This window comes from Macrotis lagotis, chromosome 1, assembly GCF_037893015.1.
Source record: "Macrotis lagotis isolate mMagLag1 chromosome 1, bilby.v1.9.chrom.fasta, whole genome shotgun sequence".
NCBI classification, from domain to species: Eukaryota; Metazoa; Chordata; class Mammalia; order Peramelemorphia; family Peramelidae; genus Macrotis; species Macrotis lagotis.
Window position 1 is genome coordinate 540,822,527 of NC_133658.1, and position 5,204 is coordinate 540,827,730.

Genomic DNA, 5,204 nt, shown 5'->3' on the forward strand with positions numbered 1-5,204 from the left:
AAAAATATACATATACATATGGTTGAAAAAAGGAATAAAAAATATGAGAGTCAGGATAGATAGACTCTATGGTTGGATCTATATCTTCTATGATGAAATATGAGAACAGATTTAAGTGATTAAGAATATTGCTTCTGAAAATAATAATAAAAACAGTAATAATAACAATAACAACTAGTATATTTATTGCACTTTAAGATGTACAAACTACTTGTCATTTGTTATTTCATATGATGGTAACAATGATGCTGGGGAGACAAATACTATTGTAATCTTCATTTTGCGGATTAGGAAATTTAAGCAGGCTCTGACTTGCTCAAGCTCAGCAAGTTCCTGAGGCTGGATTTGAACTCATATCTCCTGATTCCTAATACTCAAACACTATTCAGGAAGCTCTCTACCTGTCCTTAAAAATATAAAAATTTTCCCTGAGAATTATAAAATCACGAATATGAGACACTGTATGACTCATGATTGCCATTTTAAATCTCTGAAAATTAGTTTCCCCAAATGCAAAATAGAGATAAACATATTTATACTGTCTACTTCTCAGTATTGTTTTAAGCAAAGTATTTGGTAAACTTCAGAGCACAAATTAACTGAATTATAAGTATCATGGTTAAAATGATTCCTACTTCTAAAAAAATTAAACTAAAAAAATCAAAAATTAAAATCTATTCCTGCTAAAGAGAACTTTAGACATAATTCATCTTATCTTCCTGAATTTATAGGAAAGGAAGTTATTATTACAAGACTAAAAGACCTCACAAAGCTTATATGAGGAGCTAGAATTTTTCGCTATCATTTTGGTCACATTCAATTCTTCATGACCCCATTTAAGGATTTTCTTGGTAGAGATACCAGAGTGTTTGCCATTTCCTTTTCCAGCTCATTTTACAGATGAGGAAACTAAGAAAAATAGAGTCAAGTAATTTTGCCAGGGTCACAATGTTAGTAATGCATGAGACTAGATTTGAACTTAGGTCTTCCTGACTCCAGATCCAACACTCTATCCACTGTCCCATCTAGTCACAAAACTAGAACTTGACCCTAATCTAATTCTTCTGACCCTTAACTTCCATGCTCTTTCCAATATGCCAAGCTGCATTGCAGTGATACAGCAAAAGTGAACACCAAATTTTATCTCAGGCTTCTAGAGATCACTATCTTTGATATTCCATAGAGATTGGTTTAGGACAAACAGAAATAAGTACATCCCACATTGTGCTTTCTCCTTTTTATCTTCTCAATTATACAATGGGCAGGAAATTTATGCAACTCATTTCAGTGGAATATGATATATATTAAAAAATATGAACAGTTTCAGAAAAAAAAGTTTAAAAAATAAAGAGATGTCAAATTCCCTGATAATTTGTTATACAGACAAAGAAGTTTTGAGGAAGCTTCTAACTTGGGCAAACTTCTCAGAAATGACTAGAAATGATGCCTTCTAAATTCTCCCAAATTCCCCTTTCTTTCTACCTACCCAGAATCTGAATAGTTAAAATAATTTATAGATTAGTAGCTATCTCAGCATCAGTACTGCAAGACAAGTTAATGGTAGCTATTATGAATATAGGTAGTTAATAAAAGCCCAGTTATTAAGGGTAAGGTCAATTATCTACCCTCTGTTATACCTCTGTGGAACTACAAAGTATTTTGCATCTTGTGTTTGCATAGAGAGGGTGGATGAGAAGAGTAAATTATGAGGGACTTAATAATGATGAACTGCATGTATTCCTGCATAGAAAAAATGATGCTGATAATGCTCATATCAGCCTCCTCATTTGGTAGAGCAGGTAGAAGGAGCTTTTATAGCTGAGGCACAAGAGAGAACTGAATTTGAAGATATAATATATGACAAAAATGGAGTCAAAGGGTGAAAGGAAAATGTACTGGGAGTAAGAGAAAAGAGAGGTAGAATAGGCTAAGATATTTCATATAAAAGACATTTTGTAATGATATGGAAGGGAGAAGGTGAGGGGGAAATGAGGGAGCCTTCATTAACATTGGAAATGACTCAGAGAGGAAAAATCATACACACTCAATAGGGTCTAAAAGAAAAAAGGAGAGAAGGGGGACAGGGGGAGGGGAGGGGGCATGTGGGTGATAGAGGAGAGGGTAGATCATAGGAAGGGATAGTCAGACATATCACAATGTTTGCAAGGTGGCAGGATTGGGTGGCTTCTCTGGGACCACAGGGCTAGGTGGTTGCTGGGTCTCTGGGGTGGCAAGTGGGCTTTGGACTCTTGGCCACAGGGCTGGTGCTCTGTCCACTGCACCATTCAGCTGCCCCACAGCACATTTTTGAAGAGGGACAGAATGAAAGGAGAGAGAAAATATAATACATAGTAGTGGGGAGAAATGGATGGGGAGAATTGCAATCAGCAACAACAACAACTGTTGGAAAATATGGAAGTAATTTCTATGATCAACTTAAGATAAAGAATGTGATCCACCAGAGACAGAGATGATGGTATCAGAACACAGACTAAAACACATTTTTTTCTCTTTCTTTTACTTTATTTCTCTTGAAGTTTTATATTTTTGTGGGGAAGGGGTTTACTCTTAAGCAATAATATTTTAGTAATGTGTAAATAAATTAATTAATAAATAAATATATTATAAATAAACAAATAAAATGAAATGAAATGAAAGCTACAATGAAGGGACCAAAAGAGATTTTTTAAAAATCACCCCAACAAGCAGACACTTGATGTCTTTGCCAAGAGGAAAGCCACCACACTAAAAAAAATGACATCTATTAATAATATAAAGTTGTTTACAAAATGTTGAAGAAGATGGGAGAAATTGATGAGTAATATTACTTCACAAAGTGAAGTATGTTAGAAGGGAGAGGAGTTAACATAAAACTTGCTATGAGGTTCAAGTAAATAGTATCATCCATTTCATGACTTTATAACTAAAACTGTCATGAGGACAATGTTAAATAAAAAAATGGAAGAAAAGTCTTTCTGTAGTGGTCTGTTTTAATCATCGATGATAGATTTGTCCCTAATGAGCTAAAAGTGCAAGCAGAAATAACACTTAAAAAATGAAATTTGAAGAGCAGCTAGACCATAGCAAGTACAGTAAAGAAATATGTCTTGGAAGCACAACTTTGAAAACACTGAGGAAGTAATTTTCAAGATCTCTGAAAGAGAAGTCCTTTAATGTTCTTTCCAGATCAAAATCTATGATCCCAGAATCCAGTAATTAAGAGGGAAAAATCAAAACCATTGCTATTATATTTTTAAATCCTTCATTACCAAATAATAGGCTGCCATTTAAATTTTGTTTCAACATTTGCAAAATGCTTTTCTTCACTATTTCATTAGATGTTTTAAAGCAATCATCTAAGGTGGGTACAGTTAGGTTTCCAATTTAAAGTAATCTCATTATTCAAGTACACTCTGTATGTTTCCATTGAATAGACTCAATTACCATATTTAAGGAAGAGAAAGGAGGCATTTATATAATATGTATGTGTCACTAGGCTAAGTGCTATTATGTTTAACAAAAAATATCTTCTTTATTACTTACAACAAGTAAGTGCTATTATTATTGTGATTTTATCATTGAGAAAACTGAGACAAACAGAGGGTAGATGACTAGTTCAGGATCATATATCTAGTGTTTGAGACCAGATTGGAAGTCAAGTCTTCCCCAACTCAGGTCCAGCACTTTGTACACTGCACCAACAGTTTTCTGATAATAATTATTTTGTACTTATAACAATAACACAACACTTTTACATAATTCTAATTTAAAATAACTTGAATTGGTATATATACATCTACTTCAAGGAGATTATTTGCACCAGTTGAGACATACATACAACATATGGGGAAATACTCAGAGATTACATGACTTGCCCCAGAGCCATCTAGCTGGTAGTTTGAACTCAGCTCTTTCTGATTCCAGGTTCATCAAGCTTTCTACCAACTGGCAATACACATAACTATTTCCTTATCTCTATCCTGAGATAGACCTTAAAGTTCTATCATCTTTAAGAAAATAATCTAGATAGACAGAAGGAGTACTTAGAGAAAATAGTAAGAAGACAGGAATGTTTCAAAAATTTTCTCTGCAGATCATCTTCACAAACATACAAAAAATTAAAAGATATAGAGAGCACAGAATTTTTCATATTTATTATTACTTGAAGAAATATATTTGACTCGAGAGCAGACCATGTCCGGCCAGACTGCCCTGGAGCCCATTTTCCAGGCAGGAGAGGACTGCCGGCCCAGGGACCTAGGCGCCTGCCGGCTACTACGGGCCCGAAACGCACCTGCAGATCCTGGGCAAGTCGGTGATGGAGCGCTGGGAGACACCCTACATGCACTTGCTGGCTGCCGCTGCCTCCTCCTGAGGGGGAAGGGTCCTGGAGGTCGGCTTTGGAATGGCCATTTCGGCCAGCGAAGTGCAGAAAGACAACATCCAGGAGCATTGGATCATTGAGCTCAATGATGGCGTCTTCCAGCAGCTTCAGGAGTGGGCCCAGCATCAGCCTCATAAGGTTGTCCCATTGAAAGGCTTGTGGGAAGAGGTGGTGCCCAATCTGCCTGATGGACATTTTGATGGAATTCTATATGACACCTATCCCCTCTTTGAGGTCACCTGGCATACCCATCAATTCAACTTCATCAAGGCTCATGCTTTCCACCTGCTGAAGCCTGGGGGTATCCTCACTTATTGCAATCTCACGTCCTGGGGAGAACTGCTGAAGACCAAGTATACGGATATCAAAAACATGTTTGAGGAGACCCATATTGCAGCCTTGGTGGAGGCAGGATTCAAGAAAAAGAATATCAGCACTACTGTGATGGACCTAGTGCCCCCTGAGGAATGCCGCTACTACTCCTTCCCCAAGATGATCACCCCAACAGTCATCAAACACTGAAGATGCCAGCTTTCTTTTCCTACTAGGCTGACCCTGGAATGGGGGCACCAGGGACTCTAGCCTGCTAGGTTTGCTCAGTAGATCCCAAACAACATATTAACAGTACTTGACAGGGGAACTTGATACATGAAGAGAGGCATAGAGTAAGCAGGGGATTGAGGGACTCTCTAGGCCTGTCTCCTGACTCAAGGCCCCAAGGGTAGTAAAGAGGCTTCTGTTTTAATCCAACAAAAGCATATTAAGCTCTGGGCTGAGCCCAATGCTAGACATTAAGGTTTAGGATTTTTCTGTCTTTTGA

General features: G+C 37.1%; 1 pseudogene; it reads left to right on the plus strand.

Moving 5' to 3' along the window:
• The first annotated feature begins 4,194 nt into the window (after positions 1–4,194).
• Positions 4,195–4,909, plus strand: LOC141521092 (guanidinoacetate N-methyltransferase pseudogene; annotated as a pseudogene).
• The last annotated feature ends 295 nt before the right edge of the window (positions 4,910–5,204 follow it).